The 19,485-nt window shown below is 35.8% G+C and overlaps 1 protein-coding gene across 11 annotated transcripts in view; it reads right to left on the reverse strand.

Annotated features, from left to right (window-relative positions):
• The window catches only part of CASK (calcium/calmodulin dependent serine protein kinase), a 331,352-nt gene that overhangs the window by 240,430 nt on the left and 71,437 nt on the right, over positions 1–19,485 (reverse strand). The window lies entirely within an intron of this gene.

Raw genomic sequence — 19,485 nt, forward strand, 5'->3', positions numbered from 1 at the left:
GAGGAATGGGAGGATACAAGCAAGGGATGGGATAACAATTGAGATGTAACATGAATAAATTAATAATTAGAAAAGAATAAAACACATTTACTTATAATATAAACATTTAAATAGTTCATCTTTACCATATGAATGGACAAAATAACATATTAAAACTGGTCCATCCCAGAACACTCTCCACAGTAGAGTGGAGAGTGGGATATGACTTTCTCACATACTCTGGTGCCTCACCTTTGACCATGTCCCCTGGAGGGGGAGACCTGGTGGCACTCAGAGGAAGGACAGCAGGTTACCAAGAAGAGACTTGATACCCTATGAGCATATACAGGGGAGGTAATCCCCCTCAGGAACAGTCATAGGGGAGGGGAATAAGGGGAAAATGGGAGGGAGGGAAGAATGGGAGGATACAAGGGATGGGATAACCATTGAGATGTAACAAGAATAAATTAATAAAGGAGAAGAAAAAAATTGTAAAAAAAAAACTGGCCCATCCTCTTTCCCTTGGAACAATGCATACCTATCCATTGTATATAACTTAGAAGACTGGCTTGCTGATCGGTTGTTCAGTGAACTCTCTAATAAGAAGGAAGGGCACAACCAGCATCTTAGTAGTTCTACTGTCCGCCACCTGTCAAGGCATGCATGGGAAAGCTGAAAGAGAACATGATGGAGCTGGTTCTTGCCTTCCATCTTGTTGATGCAGGGTCCCTCTTGTTTTTACTACTGGGCTATATACTTCAGGCCAGTTGGCACCTGAACCTCCAGGTAAGTACCCTGCCTCAGCCTCCCTCACCTGACACACAATAGGATTATTGGGATTACAGAAGGGTGACATGTCTGCTTTTTAAAATATGGCTTCAGGTGACTGAATTCTGCTCATCAGGCTTGTGCAGCTGGCACGTCTATCTGCTGAGCCATCTCCCCAGCCCAGAGTGAGCAGTCTTTTATGCTTGGCTTCTTTTACGTATTACGCTTGTGGGAGCCATCTGTATTTTGTGTGTAACAAAGATTCATCCATTCTCTTTTTACTGTTTCACTATATGAAGACACTATAATTTACTGTGTTACTCTTTTTGGAACATGGGATGCTTCTAATTTAGACAATCACAAAGAATTCCACTAAAACCACACTTGCACATTTTTATTTTCTGGAAGGTATACATGTTAAAGGACTTCTATTGGGTGTATACCTAAGGAATGGAAATGCTAATCACAAGGACAGCAGGTATGTATGTTAACTTTCATAGATGTTCCCAATTTACAAATTTATGTTTGTGCTAGAAGAGCTCTTGGTGGCTTTACATCTTCACTGATACTTAGAATTGTCATTTTCAGTGTTGGCCATCATTCACTTAATAATGCAGTGCTATCAATTTGTGGTTTACTCTGGATTTCCCTGATGATTAAGTTGTGTACCATTTACTGGCCATGTAAGTAATTTCTTTTTCAATCCTGAAATATTTTTCAAGTCCTTGACCATTCCTGATCAGCCTTTGGGATCTTTGCAAGGTTTACTTTGAGGGCACCTAGACTTGACTTCTTACAGTATGAGAAGAGCCATCAACTAACTACCACCATAACTGATGAATGACGTCATTGTAGACAAGTACAGAACAAGCTCGCACAGCAGAGTAGTCTAGATAAACTAGAGAGGTGGCCAGGTCAAGGGAGATAAACAGTATTAGCATCATGGGCTTTTTATAGTCCAACTTTGGAGTACTGACCATAAAATGTAACAAACTATTTAAACTCTTACAGGCGCAACAACCTTCACCAACAAGTAGAAATCTTCATGCACTCTCAATACCACCTCATTGCTTTACTGCAGGACACCTAGAAAGCTCAATACATTAAGAAAATGTATAATATTCCTTTATTTACTGAGTAAATTTCACCAAGTGTCTGTTTGCACTGGGATATATTCTAGATGGTGAGAGTAAATTAAGCTGAAACACTTGTGGAAAAAAAAATCCCTACCTTTACTTCATGTATATACATTTCTGTTTCGAGGTGTGGGGTATGTGAAGCCAAGAGTATTTGAACATTGTGACATAAACTGGAGGAGGGCAGTCTGAAATGTGGATAAAATATGGGCTTGAGGTCCAAAATACAGATCATCTTAGATTCACCTGGCTCTATCACTTCCCATGCATCAATTGAAAAGTTCTTCAACTTCTTTAATCCTCAACTGCAAAATGGATTTTTTTCAGGGTTTCTCAGAAGGTAAAATGGGGCAACATATACAAGAAGAACCTACCTATATGCCTGGAGTTTCAACTAGCAAATGGCCAGTATATGATGGCTCTTAAAAAGTAGAATGTGTTTATTCATTTGGGTATGGATACAATCTTTACTACAACAGAAGCACAAGCTGCTTCCTTTTATAAGACATTGCTATTTTTGATACTTCATTAAAATGTTTTAGTTATATACTCAGATTTTCATGTTACTACAGCTAAACTCGTGTAAAACTGTCAACTTAAAAACACTGCCTTTTTTTTTCTTCAAGATAGGGTTTCTCTGTGTAGCCTTGGCTGTCCTGGACTCACTTTGTAGACCTGGCTGGCCTCGAACTCACAGAGATCCGCCTGTCTCTGCCTCCCGAGTGCTGGGATTAAAGGCGTGTGCCACCATGCCTGGCTTAAAACACTGTCTTAAGCCACCTCGAGGCTTAACAGCTTCCTACACAATAAGGCTTAAGAACTCTAGATGCAATGTCATAAATTGGCCACAAGGGAACTGGACAATAGGGAACCAAGACAGGTGTTAAGATCCTGATACAATGAACAAAGTAAGGAATCTACTTTAGGAAAATTGTAAATGTTCCTTTAAATTGGGCATATATCTTTTAGAGGCCCTTGAAAGCTACACATATTGAAGTTTAGAAAAGATAATGACTCTTATGTGCTATGGGTGTCTAAGCCAGGGCAATTCCTATCCCTGCCCAACATTTCCTCATGCCTGATAGAATATGATAATGTTCAACTCAAATTTGAACCCCATTCTTCTCTTTATATGTATAAAGACTGAGAAAACTTGTTCACAAAGACAAGATGCTATCTTATAGCCTAGCAATGCTACCCTTTTCTTTCTATTTTGGATATACTGGGAATAGAACCTAGAGCCTCACAGATGCTAGGCAAAACTTCTACAATGGAGCTACATCCTTATACTGCAGTGCTACTCTTAAACATACTCCTAAGAAAACTGGAACATACGTATCTATGAAGGATCATATACAACTGATTTTTCATTATTCATAGTACTTATGTTTTCTAAGAAAGCCGATACATGGAATAAATACTGAGCCATTGCTCTTCAGAAGAAATAGAAGGTTAGATTTCTATAAATTTCTGGTCACATTTTTTGATTAACTGATCAGTGCATATGCTCTATGTGTTTGTGTAAAACATTTTTCATATATATTAAGTTGTTAACTGAACTCATGGTGAAGAGCTCTTTAACTTATATCTACATTATGCACGTCCTTTGTAAGGCACATAATAGCATTCTTACATTTAAGGAATGCTGGGCAGCACTTTGGCACTACACTTGGCCACCACTTTTAAGCAGCTAAATCAACAGCAAAAAACACAAAAATGTGAAGTGTGGAACTAAATAGAGCTTTAAAAGGACACTCATTTACAGAGTAAGAGCCAAAACAAGAAGAAAAAAGCTGCATTGTTTAACCTCAACTAGGAACCCAAGTGTTAAGCAATTCAAATTTTCACTGCTTTGCAGGTCTGTGGGTGACCACAGAAGTGCCACAAGTATTAGTTGGAGAGGTACAAAGACATCTTGCTGAATAGATGACTGCATAAAGTACAAAAACCATGAATGAAGACTGATAGTATATTAATATTAAGAGCAGCATTACACATGACAGCTAATAAAGTGGTCCTGTATCAACCATCAATTAAAAAATATAGTATATCCATACAATGGCCAAAAAAGCAACTGGAATACTGATTCAATCTACAATGTGTAGATGTATTTTTGAAACATGTTAAGTGAAAGAAAGCAGCCATCATGGTCTCCTAGTGTATGACTTCATTAAATGTCCAAAATGTGTAAATCCGTAGAGACAAAGTAGATTCAAGGTTTCCAGGTTGGTTACAAGGGGGTAGGTAGGTCATAGGTTCTGCAAAAGGCAAAAAGTTTCTTTGGGGGTTCATGAAAATGTTCTAAAAATAAGAGTTGTAGCAGTGAAAACAACTGCTTGAAAGTGTGAATTTTATGGTGTGTAAATTACATCTGAATAAGAAAGTTTTAGTATTTTATTTTTGGCTAACATGTATTAAGTTCATACTAATGAGGCTAAGTGTGGTATTTCAACGTATGCAAATATCACATGCTAATCAAGTCAAACCCAGCTTCCTTTCATCTCCCTGCCTCTACGACAAACTTGTAGTTCATGCTTCTTTAACTCAGGTAATACTATTCTGTTTTTAGTTAAATTTTGTTGTTCTTAAAAGAAAGGACACAGAGTATTTGTCTTTCTCTAGCTGACTTATTTCACTAAACAAAATGTCCTCTGATTCCAGCCAGTTTGCTACAAGTGTCAGGACCAGACTCTTCTTTATAGTTGACCAATATGCTGTACATACATAATGTATTTTCCTTCTCTATTCACCTGTCAGTGGGCACCTAGGCTGGTTCTTTCAGCCACTGTAGACAGTACTAACATGAACATGGGCATACTGGCATCTCTGCATACTTGCTTCATTTCTTTTGGATATATACTAAGAAGCAGGAAAATTAGATGACATCATAGATCTACTTTTTGAGGACTCTCCATACCGATCTGTAGCTCTAACAGTTGTATCTATGTATGAGAGCTCTTCTTCTATATATAGTCTTGAGAGTTTTTTAAATAGCTATTTCCACTGGAACGAGATGAGAATTTACTGTAATTCTTTTTTTAAAGTTATTTTTATTTTATGTGCATTAGTGTTCTCCCTGCATGTATGCCCATGTGTGGGTGTCAGATCTTGAAGTTACGGTTGTGAGCTACCATGTGGGTGCTCAGATTTGAACTTGGGTTTTCGGAAGAGCAGTCAGTCCTTTGAACCAATGTCTTCTCTGTAGCCTCCAACTGTAATTCTTAATCTCATTTCCTGTATGACTATAGAAATTGAACAACTTCCAAGTATTTGTTGGTTATTTTGTTTCTTCGTTCAATAAGAATCTATTCACACCTATTGCTTATCTTTTATTTCCCCTGAACTCACTACATAGCTCAGGTTGATTCGGATGCTGCAATCCTCTTGCCTCAGGCTCCTCAGCCCTGGGATTAAAGGTACACACCATTATGCCAAGATGCTATAGTTTGTTCTTCCCTGTGGTGCTATGAATAAGACCCCAGACCTTGTTCATGATAGACAAGTACTCTACCACTAACCACCTATGGCCCCAGCTCTTCATTTGCCTATTTAAAAAAACAGTACATTTTTTCACTTTGTGTGTGTACATACAGATATGCTTGCACATGACTGTACATAAGTGTGTGAGTATGCATGTGCCACAGTGCACACGTGGAGTTCAGTCTCCTCCTCTTTTACCTATTCTCTTCTTTCTACCATGTGTGTTCATAATATTCAACTCAGGTCATCAGACAAGAACCTTTATCTGTTGAACCATCTATCTAGCCTTTTGCCCACTTTTAAAATTTATATTTATTTATGATATGTATTTTACACTATATATGTAGCTGGCTACTAATTGTCAGATATACGGTTAGCACATAGTTCTATTATATATGTTGTTTCTTCTCTATTGAGTCAACCCTATTATTGTTTTGTAAATAAGTAGATAGAAATGGCTGGTACTTCATAAGAGCAATCTCTTTTTGATTTATATTCCATGAATTCCATAATGATTTTATAAATAATCAGTTCTACTGATTTATCAGCTAGCAAGTTGATTGTGGTCCATGAATTTTACTGAAACAGAGATTCAATCTAATTCCCTTTTTCAATCCCGATGACAAATCTTTAACATGTGCCTTTATTTGGTATTCTGGAGGCTTTTATAGATATTGTCACACTGCAGTATGTTAGATGGAGAGAAGAAGAATCATTGTAAGACAAGAAAATATTATGAAAGAGTATATGAGAGAAAAAGTAGATATCTTTCATGAGCATTTTCTTGAGCATATCAACTTTAGAAATAATAGAAAGATGAATTCAGAAATTGGTTTCTTTGGAAATATCTGTCTGATGCTCTGTGGGAAGTCTTTGTGAACACTTAGGAACACTTGTACCCCCATATGAAGAATGCCTGTTACAGAGTGAAAACTCAAGTATCAGTTCTTAAAATTCTTTTTTAACCATTAAATTGAATTATTTATTTATTGACACATAATACATATTACCACTTATAATGTGCAACTCCCCAGCCAGGTGTGGTGGCACATGCCTTTAATCCTAGCACTCGGGGAATCAGAAGCAGACAGCTGTGAGTTTGAGGCTAGCCTGGTCTACAATGTGAGTCCAGGACAGCCAAGGCTACATAGAGAAACTCTGTCTTTAAAAACAAAAATAAAAATAAAAGCAACTCCCACACTATCCCCCAAATGTTTCGAATTTCAAAGAAACAGACTGGTTATGTTTCTTTGTATACCCTTCAGATATTACTGAGAGTGGGACCATGTTAAAGGGTATTCAGTATTTAAATAATCTCCAGGATACTTTCAAATCCCAAGTAGTTATTTAACTATACTGCTTAGGAATTCATGATAAGATTAAATAAAGTCTGTATTTGTTTGGTACTGGTAATTTTTTTCAAAATATTTCCAATCTGTGTTTGGATGAACTTACTGATCTAGAGCTCATGAATAATGAGGTTGAACCGTATACATAAAAAATTGCTGACAATAAAGTCTAGTCTTGCCAAAGAAAACCAGGATTAATAGTATATTCTTATAAAACTTAGGAATATAAAAGTGATACAGTGACTATTAATAACCTTTCAAAGTCTTTACAGTTGAATATCTGTTAACTTTTATTTAAACACCCTGATCCTGGAAAATTAGCAAATGTTAATAAATTTCAACTTTTATAGTTCAGAAAGCAGTTTACAACAACAACAAAACCCTTTTTTCTGACTCACATAAGATTCATGGTGCTCCTTTATTTATCTATGAGAAGGCCAAAAACAGACATTTTCAGTTATCATTCTTTGCCTTATAATTAATGAGCCTGACTGCTTAATCAATAAGAACAATATACTTGTTTTTTTTTAATGCTGGTTAACCCCTTTTCTTTCTTCCAAGGTCTTTCTACCCTTCTTTTATTCCTCCCATATAAGAAAAAAATCTGTTCTGTCTGATCTTTGAGAAGGAAATAGATCTTCCACAAACAGAAACTTCTCTGCTAATACAGATTCTCCTCTCTAGGTTTGACATCCTGAAGATTTCTGTACATATTTCAGTGGGCCATGCTGAGTTGGACTAAGAAAAACTCTCCTTCATAATATATTGCAATAGCCACTTTCTCTTTTTGTGCAACAACCTTTTGGGTAGATGTTCTCTTTTCTAAGTTAGAATTTGTCTTTTTAAAAAAAATATACAATGCATTATATAACACAGACTGCAGAAAAAATAACAACCTTAATACAGAAGATGATTTCTTAGGTTACTTCAAATGACTGTTCATTTAGCCATAACAACAGCAACTCAAACATTTAAGAATTACCTCTCAGCTGCTTTAGACCTAAATATTATAATCACCAACTACATGCAAAATTCTTATACTTATTTTATTGAATTTTTCCTATCTCTAGGTAGCAAGGTTTATATATGCATCAACCTACCAAAATATCTACCATTGTCTATCTTTATGGCCTCCAAAGGAATTCTCTAAGTTATAGAATGTAAAAAATAATGAAATAAAGATTTGAAAGAACAGGTAGCTACTTGTGTAAAAAAAGAAAATTGGGAAAAATTTTAAAAATCCACATATGGTAGAAGTGAGACAACCTTAAAATACTATTTTATTTCAGAATAAATATTGAGCAGAGACTCTCATCCTACAGTTTTTCATACTGTTATATTTCCTGAATGTGATATTAAGATGATATTAAGGTGAAATTGAATATATAAACCAAAGGGCTTTGAGAACACTAATATATAAACATGACAGCCTTTTAAATCAACACATCTGGTATATGCGATGGGAAATCTAGATTAAGAGACATTTATAATAATGGCATAAGGAATTATAGTCAACATATTAAATGTTCACATCTAAAATTATTACCTAGTGAGTCTGAGTCATCTTAGTTAATAAACAGTCATATACTTATGGGAACAGGTAATCTGGAGTAAGCTATCTTTCATATTCTTAAAGGGCAAACAAAACACAAGTATGAAAGAAATCAGTTTTCTTTTTCCACATGGCCGATCTCAAGAACAGTCACTATAAATTGCCCCACTTCAGAGACACATTAGCAAGTTCTGATCAAACTAGTTGCTGGATATTACTAGCAAGACAGTCAGAAACTTCATATTTGGAAAATGTGCATCTTATTTTAAATTTAGTTAGCCAGAAATAATTACCACAAAACCACCAGTAATCATTAAAAAGGTACACATTTGTTTCAAAGTTGACTTTTTAGGCTCAACATAGTTCAATATAGACAGGCAGGCAGGCAGGCAGGCAGGCAGGCAGACAGACAGACAGACAGACCAGGGCCCTCTTTCTTTCTCAAGGAAAATAGCCAAAATTATACTATCAATGTAATTTGCTAAGAAAAATTAATTCCACTAAGATGCATGAAAAAAATATGAATTCTTTTTTCTTTTAATATATGCTTTAACAGTATGGGAAACATAATTAGAAAATCCTCTTTTAGAGCATACTAGCTAATGACCCATGCAGTAATTAAATGGGAGCTATGGTCAAAAATGGTGAAAATAGACATTCTGTGAAAAATTATACAACTAGCTGAAAGCTGGTATCCAACCAGTTTTGCTCAAATATTTAATTTAATGCAAAGTCCTTTGTTCTCTCCATGGAACTACTATAAAAATAGGATGACTAAGATATTAGTCGCATTTAATTACTTCATGATTCTTAGGAATCCATGTTTAATAATACTGATGTGAAAAATGATTATGTGATAACTCCACAATAAGCTGAATTTATGTTTCACCTGTATAGGATGAGGCACAGACAGGATAATCCAATAACAGTTGAAAGAACGAGTGTTTTCATTTCAAATGCTGAACTGACAAATGACAATTCGATCCATTAAATCTGTGACCACTTCAAAATACATGATGAAACTGATCAGAAACTGCACTTTCTAGTATTTTGCATGACAAAACTAAAGTATAAGCTTTTTTCTATTTTTATTAAATATTAACAAAATTTTACATATACATTTATATTATTACACATTTATACAATAAACTACCTACAGCAAGAAGAATCACGAAACAATCAGGAATAATATAAATGTTACATTCATAGTATATTGGCTATTTGTATTTGGCAACCTTGAAGAAAACATCTTTCCTATCTTGGTGCATCTAAAATTCTGAATGTAAATCAATCTCCATCACATCTTGTCATTATCAACTTAAAACATCTATCTAGACCTAAAAACATCTTAACCCTCAAACAACTAAGCTTAATTGTAAAACTAAACTATCTGGTCTTCAATCCCATCAGAGAATTGAGAAGGAATACAAATTAATTACCCGAGAAAACGGGAAGTGCAGGTTAGCTGCTTCTAAAATGAAAAAAAATGACAGAGATAGTTTGCTGCCTGAACAGTCACCCAACACTCCCTATAACGTTACAGTATCATCTTCAGCCTTCTGGCCCAATATATCTGACAGACATATTTGTGAGGCAGGAACCATTGAGGACACTCTTACCCTGTATTGGCAGACTTTGGTCATTGACTCTGCCTGCAACCAAGCTTGACCATTTTTAGGCAGAATTCAGTCTGTGGCAGAAATGAGGACATTTTGCCCAATGGCTGGTTTGCAACATTTGAAGCCATTTCCATAAGGAAGTTCATTGATGCTCATCATCTTTGAGGTAGGTTGGGTTTTACCAGGAGTTAACATATCTTATTGTCAAAGAATCTTTAAAATAATAAAAACACCTTTAAATGCCATATTCTGCATGTCTCTGAGGTTTTTGAAGGCCTTATCTATTTTGCCTTACCTTTCTATAGAATCATATCTATCTGTTGCACCTAAGATGTATATTCTTGTGATAGAAATAGTAATTGATATGATCATGATTTGGTCAACTAACAATTAACATGTATAACTCACTTATCCTAAACAGACTGCAATAGCACTTTCAAAGTATTGGAAGTAAACCTTGTACTATAATTGACTCTGCCTGCAACCAAGCTTGACCATTTTTAGGCAGAATTCAGTCTGTACAGTCTGTACAGTCGGGTACAATACCACATATTAGAGTGAATATATATTTACATATATACATACATATATAGTATGTGAACAATAATGTTAAAATTGAATTCTATACCAATGTATCAAAAATTAAACTTATTTTGCATCTATATTCAAAATTCTAATGTCTTGAAAATCACTGTTATTTCTATATATGCCATAGCAGAAAAAAAGTATAACACTAAGGAAATATCACAGCAAATAAAAGGCTTTCACATGCTTTTTGCATGCAGAAGGAGGGAATATGGATTCATTAGCCAGACCAGTAATTATCCTACAAAATGAATGTAAATTCATTATGTAAATTAGAATTGTTAAATATTCATGCTTCCTAGGGAGAGTGAGTAACTGTTTGATGATGCTCTCAGTTACATCAATCATGATTTGCCTGTACATACCAATTTGAGCTATTAGAAACCAAAACCTTCAGTTAAAATGTGCTTTCCCATATTCTTGAATATTTGGAGGATAATTACTCTTGTAGAAGACTATACAAACCACAAAGCACCTTTTAAAGAGCATTCTTTATTCTAGAATAATTATTAACAGAAATGAGCAAAAATAATACAAACTGGCCTTGTATATCATTAACCTAGTTCTTCCTTCTTTTGGTAACATCTTATATAACCACAGCACAGTATCAAATTTGGGAAGTTGACACTTGTACTAACATTTTGGTTTCATGGGTTTCCATGCACTAATGCATTATAAGTAGAATTATTCAATTTGTATCATTATGTGCAAATTCTTTTTTCTTTTTAATGTGCAAATTCTTGTCATCAATAAAATGGAAAGCAGATGTGTTCCACAAAGAAGGTACTCTACAAGGAACCCAATGCTATTCCTTTAAAAATCACACTGATTTCATGATTTTTACATTGTAGTGTCCCATACGAAACAAACATTAATCTGTCATGCAGTTCTAATAGTTTACCATTTTGAAACTTACATAAAGAAGTATGAATAGAATTACAATGAAAACCTGATTATGATCTTTCTGTAAATATATATTTTCATTTCTCTGGGAACGTATCTTTTCTTTGTATATAAAAGCTAGGTTGTATAGACAGTGCTTGCTTAGAATTTTTAACTTTATTACTTTCCAGAGTTATATCAGCACCTTATAGCGCAAGTAACAATGTAAGAAAGAGCTGTTTTCTCTGCATCCTTGTCAGAAAAAGGTATCATTATTTTTAATTATAAGTTTCTGGTAAGTATGTAGTAATGTATCATTTTGGCTTTTCTCTAATAAATGATATTGAAAATATATGTTAGGACCTGTTTTTTATTAACTTGTAATTAATTTTCACATGTGCATATGTGCACAATGAATAAATAGATATAAAAATTAAAATAGTTCTATTTGTGCTGTGGCTACTTCTGTAAAATCTAATCTGTTCTAGTAATCTCTGTGTCTAATGCTGCACCATTAATGCACTGTTTATCAACAATGGGAATAGATTGATTCTTCCTACTGTATTATGTTTGTTTTTTAAAAGCAATTGTTTTTGCTATTTTGGTTCTTTTTCCTCACCATAAATATTTTAGGGAACGGTTTTTTATATGCACAAAAATTCTTGCTGAGAATTAAATTGAAATTGTGTTAAATTGTGACATAGTTAGGGAGAATAGATGCATTGCTATGTTGAGCAGTCAATCCATGAACAAGGAACGTGTCTCTATTTATTTATTTTATTTTGTTATGTTATGTGATCTATTTTTATATCAAGGATAGGCAACACTGATCCACAGGCACAAAAATTAGAGCAATACTGTCTATTATAACAGACACAACTCTACTAAACACAGCCACAGTAGACTTCTTGAGAAACAAAAATACTTTATCATTTCAAATACATTTTTATTAATATAGAATTACACCACTTCCTGCAACTAAAACTTAATTTCTTCTTTTCCTATCTATATGTGTATAATAGCTTTTCCTAACTTGCATGATTGGGTCCAGCAGTATGTTAAACAGGAATGGTGAGTACAGACAACTTGCCTTACTCCCATTCTCAGGAGAAAAGCACTAGCAGTAAACTTTTCTGAAAGATATAAGATCTCCCAAGATGAGACTTGATAGATAGCCTATGACCATATAGTGGGGGAGGAGGTCCCCCTCGGTCATAGACCTAGGGGAGGGGAATTGGGTGAAAGCAGGAGGGAGGGAGGAATGAGTGGACACAAGTGAGGGGATAACAATTGAGTTGTAATCTGAATAAATAAATTGAATAATAATAATGAAAAGATCTCTGCCTAGGGTCATTGCTCTTCAGGAGGATGGGCCACTTGTGTCTGCTCTACCTGCTGAAAAGATTGTCTTCCTCCCGCTAGATTGCCTTGTTAATGTTGTAAAAATCAATAGGCTGTATTTGTATGGCTCTATTTCTGAGCTTTCGTCTATCTCCTTAGTCTTTCACTGATATCCACAGTCATGATGACAGCAGCTCTTTTCAAAAAATATATTTTATTAATTTATTCATTTTACATCTCAATGGTTATCCCATCCCTTGTATCCTCCCATTCCTCCCTCCCTCCCATTTTCCCCTACTCCCCTCCCCTATGACTGTGACTGAGGGGGACCTTCTCCCCCTGTATATGTTCATAGGGTATCAAGTCTCTTCTTGGTAGCCTGCTATCCTTCCTCTGTGTGCCACTAGGTCTCCCCATAGGAAGAACGTGGTCAAATTTGGGGCACCAGAGGCCGTGTGAACGGATGACAGTAGTTCTTAAGTAAGCACTGGAGTTGAGCATTAGTCTTGCAACTTTGTTTTTCTGGAATAATATGGTAGCTATTCTGGATATTTTGCCTTTTTATATAACTTTGGAATAACTTTGTCAATATCCAAAAAGCAGTTGGCTAGAATCACAATTGGAATGCAATGAATCTATATATTAGCCTGAGAAGGACCAACCTTTAACAGCAATGTCTTCATATCCATGAATATGAGAAAGGCTCCCCATTTGTTTCAATGTTTAAAATATCTGTCATAAGTTTCAAGTTTTCACCAGGCAGGGGTGATTCATGCCTTTAATCCCAGCACTTGAGAGGCAGAGGCAGGAGTATCTCTGTGAGTTGGAGGCCAGCCTGGTCTACAAAGTGAGTCTAGGATAGCCAGCACTGTTACATAGAGAAATCCTGCCTCAAAAAACAAAAGCAAAAACAAAACAATGCCCCCCAAAACAACCCAAAAACCCCCCAACACCCCCCCAAACAAACAAAAAAAAGATATTTCAAGTTTTCTTTATGTAACTCTTACTGTACATAAGCATTTCAATGTATGCTAATGTAATGTTTTTCTATTTTAAATTTCAAATTCTAATAAATTCTAATAGCTTATTGCTAGTATATAACAAACAATAGACTTCTGTAACTCTAACCTTGCTATAATCTCTCCTCCCCATCCTCTCTCTAATCTCTTTTTCTCTCTTTCTCCCCCTTCCACTCTCCCTCCCTCCCTCCTCTCTCCCTGCCTGCCTGCCTGTCTCTTCTCCTTTCTTCACGTGTATGTGAGTCAAGTAGATGTCAGAAATCAATCTTGAGTGTTGCTTCTCAGGCATTATTGACCTTGGTTTTTTGAGACAAGGTCTGCCACCTGCCCGAAGCTCACCAGCTAGACTGGCTGGTCAGAGCACCCTGAGATCTGTTTTGGTTACATCTTGTGCTCAGTACAGAAATCACCAGCAGAAGCCATCACACTTACGTTTTAACATGGGTTCTGAGGCTTGAACTTAAGTCCACTGACAGAGCTATCTCCTCAGCCCTGAAATAAAGTATCACTCAAATACAAATTTGTTTTATATAGAGGTATTTTACATTTCGTTTGGTTGCAGTTTGAAAGATAAATCTATTTCTATCATTTTAACTTAAATGCCTTTTGCATCTAAAATGTGACTTAGACCAGAACAATGGTTCAACAGGTGCTTGCCACCAAGCATGATGGCCTGAATTGGATCACTGGGCCCCACATGATGGATGGAAAGAACCAACTCCTATAAGTTGTTCTCTGATTACCAAAAATATGTTGCGGAGTATGTACATGCACATGTATGCACACACACACACACACACACACACACACACACACACACACACACACACGGAACAAACTTAATAAATAAAAAATAAAAATAAAATAAAATGTGCTTCTTGTAGATAATACATAATAGGGTATGTTTTTTATTCATTGTGCCAATCTCTGCCTTGCAATTAGTTTTAATTTGTTTATAGTTAATTTTATTACCAACAGGGTAGGATTTATATTAGAAACCTTGCCATGTCTATTTTGTTCATGTAGTCCTGTACCAATTACTTATTTGATGCTATATAGATATTATCTACTATACCATTTAAATTATTTTGTCATATCATTTACAATAGCTATTGAATACCTTTATTGGTTAATTTTTGGGTGATACTATTATATAATGGTCTCATAATTTTATACTGCTACTTTATTCAGTTATCTTTTAAGTCATTTAGAAAAATTTATGTACAATAAAAATGTATTTATAGCCAGGGGTAGTAGCACATGCCTTTAATCTTACTTGGGAGGCAGAGACAGGCAGATCTCTGTGAATTCAAGACTAGTTTGGTCTACATAATGAGTTTCAGATCAGCCAATGCTACATTTTGAGACCATGTTGCAAAAAAATGTGTTTATGCTGCCTTTTATATTTATATATGTGGTTTTCTTTTTAGGAGTCACTTTTATTTCTATATGGCTTCAAGGTATTACCAAATACTTTCTGTTGAGAGTGTAGAACCTACATTGAGAATTTCAAACTAATATCGTCATGCTTGCAGGCAAGTGCCTTTACCTGCTGAGCTATCTCACTGGCCCCATGTCAGAAGTATTGTAATATGGATTCACTTAGCTTTTATTTAGTAGAAACTTTTAACTCATCTCATGCTCATAAATAATTTTACTTCTTTATACATATGAAGGAAGAAATTCTAAACCATTTAGGAGTGATATGTCTGTTTCAGAATCTTCTAAAAACTTAAAGATAAATGAACACATATGTAAAATGTGTTTATTTTCAAGGGACTAGAGGATTTTGTGCAACCTGAACAATCCTATTGAACAAAAATTAGAATATTGATGGCAAAAAATAAAGAATAAATATTCAAATGATAATATAGAAACTTCAGTAAGGCTATATGAATTTAAAATTTGTTGACTCATTAGTGATCTTCAGTTAATTAACATTTCAAAATTAAATTTGTATTTTTATAAATTGGTATAAAATATATATAGAATTCATTACATGTTTATCTAATAAAATCATAAACAATGATTTATCCAAATAAATAGTTATGGCAGGCTCCCAGGTGATCCTCATTAGACATATACACTCGTATCTGTTATTATTTTTTTCTTGAGGTGGGGTTTCACGTAGCACAGACTGGTCTCAAATTCACTATGGAGCCAATGATTACCTTCAACTTCTGATCACCCAGCTCCCATATAATCTTTGGAGTTTAATCCTACTCAAGCATATCTAGCTTATAAAAAAATTGAAAACAGATAACCATATCTAGATCATAATATATTTTGAAACAGATATGATAACAGGAAAAAACTGTGCAATGACAAGGGTCAAATAAACTACACGCCAAGGGGAGAAAATATATGAATAAGGAAAGAATACAGGATAAGATGGATTTTTAAATGATTCGTTGCTTAATAAACTGTCTTAAATAGGTAGAAATCTAGATATTTCTAGGTAGTCTTACTTGAACTTATGGATTTCTTTACTAAAGTTTACTTCAAAATTTGTTTTTTCTTTCTTTGTTTTCTTTTTCTTTTCTTTCTTCCTTCCTTCCTTCCTTCCTTCCTTCCTTCCTTTCTTTTTTTTTGAGACATGGTTTCTCTGTGTAGCCCTGTCTGTCCTGGATTCACTTGGTAGACTAGGCTGGCCTCTAACTCACAGCGATCCACCTGCCTCTGCCTCCTGAGTGCTGGAAATAAGGGCTTGCACTACCTCTATCTGGCTAGTTTCTTCTTAATACAATGTCTTGTATGCTTTGCCATGAAAGCGTTATTTTTGAACCCTAATTTTTTTTTGCATGTAGTTACCAGAAAGTGGGTGAAAAGAAGTTAGGCAGAAAGGTCATGAAGAGGCTCATGGTCAAAGAGATGTTATATAATAATTTACAACTCATTACATTTATTATAGGTGACAAAGTCAGAATGAAGTAAGTTAGTGTGAATAAGATCAACAAAGGGTGTGGGAATTCTAATGCAAAAAGTGTGAGAGCACTACATGTGAAATTTGTTGTGCTGAAAAAAAAATCCAGGAAAACCAAAAAGGTAGTACCATGAATATCCCAATAACATAGTTTTATTAGAATAGCACTGAATTATGACCCAAACCAAATAGAGTCATGAATAGTACAAAGAACTCAGATGGGTATCACTTAAAATTTGTAGGTGGATAACACTGATATAAAAATAATACGAGATTCCAACTTGTTCGAAGAAACAGAGTATAAAGGATCAATTAAATTGTTTGGCCTCATTTTCACAACAGAACTTGAAGATATGTTTCATCATCAAAGCAATGAAGGTGTGAGCTGTAACTTCACTGATAAATTACATTGATAAGTTCATATATGTCATATTAAGTAGAAACAGGACCTAAAAGCAGAGCTATACATTGTATGTAATATCGGCCTTCCTTTGTAAAAGTTTGGTGTTTAAGACTTTAAGTGGGTTTTGGTGTTCTGTTTATTTCCTTGCTTTTTTAGACAAGATCTCAGTATATAATCTTGGCTGGCCTGGAGCTCTTTATGTAGATCAGGGTGGCTTTGAACTTAGAGAGATCCACCTGTCTCTGCCCCTGCCTCCTAAATTCTGGGATTAAAGGTCCCATGCTCTGCTCTAGCTAAGTAGTAACAGAGATTCACTCTCATATTCTGGGTCTATAGTTCCAAAGATCTGACTAAAGAAATCTGTCAATAATCTATCATAGACAAATGAGAAAGTAGTTGTCTCCTTTAAAATGTCTTAAGCCTGAAAAGACACAAAATTAGGTATAATGATAAGGCAAAATCTTTTATATTAATAACTTGGAGCTAAGAAATAAGCTTTGAATATTTATTTTAATTATTTTTAATATTATGTAAGAGGATTTCATTCCCGCTACTCTAATTTAATACAGGTAATGGAATAATTGATTTAAGATTTGTAAATTTAGATTAGAACCTTGTAAGTTTATATGCATTATCAGAACTTTTTTTCAAAGTTTAACAAAACATTTAATTGTTTAATAATCAGGTTTGTTCCAAACTATCTAAGTGAAGTTTCCCTTATAGATTACTGAGGCATAGAGAACTTTAAACCCAAAAGTAATTAAAAGTTAAGAGAAATAGTAGTTTTCTAGCTTGCTGGAGGCCCTGGGTTTGATGCCCAGCACTACAAAGCATACAACACAACCAAACATAAAATAGCTCAAGACAAAAAATTGTAAAGTTCACTAAAAGGCAAAATTTGCATTTTGCTAAGCATATAAAAAATCTATATTTAAAAGCAACGAATGGCCAATTCTGACAATGAAACTGTGAACTATGAAATATCTAAAATTTACTATAAAATATTTCTCCCAGTAGAATGGTCATGTTTATTTAATTTAAATGTATGCATACCCTTTGACCCAGAAGTTCCCTTGCAGGTATCCAATAAAGATTAAAACACTAAAAAGAAATCAGTAAGGGATTCTATCCTGGTAGTAACTTAAAAAAAACAGCTTATTAAAAGATCAATTTATTTTCACTGAGGGTTTGCCTTTATGCATGTCTGTGTACTAAGTGCATAGATGGTGGTGATGGAGGCCAGAAAAGGGCATGGGATCCCCTGGGACTAAAGCTACAGATGGTTTGTGAGCCCTTATGCAGGTGGTGGGAATAAAACCCAAATTCCCTGGAGGAGCAGCTACTGCTCTTGGTCATTGAGCCATTTCTCTACCTTCTAAGCTATCATTTTTAAGCCAAGGAGAACCGAAGGGAAGATGCATGAATCTCACGTAGAAGAAGAAATAAAACAGACATCTGAAGTAGATAGAGGGAGGCAACTGGGTGGGAAAGGGGGTGGGGAGGGTAATAGAGGTGGGGATCAGGTATGGGGAGAGCAGGAGGTTGGAGGGAGGTGGGGAGGAGACAAAGGAAATAGGTAAAGGGACAGCTCTGGGACAGGGGAGATTCCTGGGAATCTATGTGGGTAGCTTTAGCTGATTGCAGCAGCCTCATAGCAGCAGGGGATACGGAGCCTGAGATCACCCACTGTAGCCAGATGGGAATTCCAGTGGAGGGAGGGAGCCACTAACCCACCCATAAAGCCTTCAACCCAAAATTTGTCTTGCCTATAAGAAGTGTAGAGACAGAGATGGAGCAGAGATTGAGGGAATGGCAAACCAATCACTGGCCCAAATTGAGACTAACCCCATGGGAGAGAGCCAACCCCTGACACTATTAATGATACTCTGCTATCCTTCCTGACAGGAGCCTAGCATAGCTGTCCTCTGAGAGGCTTCACCTACCAGCTGATGGAAACAGATGCAGAGACCCACAGCCAAACAACTGGCCAAGCTTGGGGAGTACTGTGGAAGAGTGGGAGGAAGGATAGAGGGAGCCAGAGGGGTCAAGGACACCACAAGAAGACCAACAGAGTCAACTAACCTGGGCCTATGGGGGCACACAGGGATTGAACACCAACCAAAGAGCATGTACAGGCTGGATCTAGACCCCCTACACATATGTAGCAGATGTGCAGTTTAGTCAACATGTGGATCTCCTAACAATAGGAGTAGGGGCTGTCTCTAACTCTGTGGCCTGCCTGTGGGTCTCTTTGTCCTAGGTGGGCTGCTTTGCCTGGCCTCAGTGGGAGAGTTTATGCTTATTCCTGCTGTGACTTGAGATGCTAGGGGGTAGGTTGGTACCCTGTGGGGGCCTCTCCTTCTCTAAGAAGAAGGATAAGGGGGAGTAGGGTGAGGGGATGTGAGTGTGGGGACTGAGAGGAGAGGACGGAGGGGGCTGGGATCAGGCT

This window comes from Acomys minous (genome assembly GCF_964271855.1).
Source record: "Acomys minous genome assembly, chromosome: 7".
Lineage (NCBI taxonomy): Eukaryota > Metazoa > Chordata > Mammalia > Rodentia > Muridae > Acomys > Acomys minous.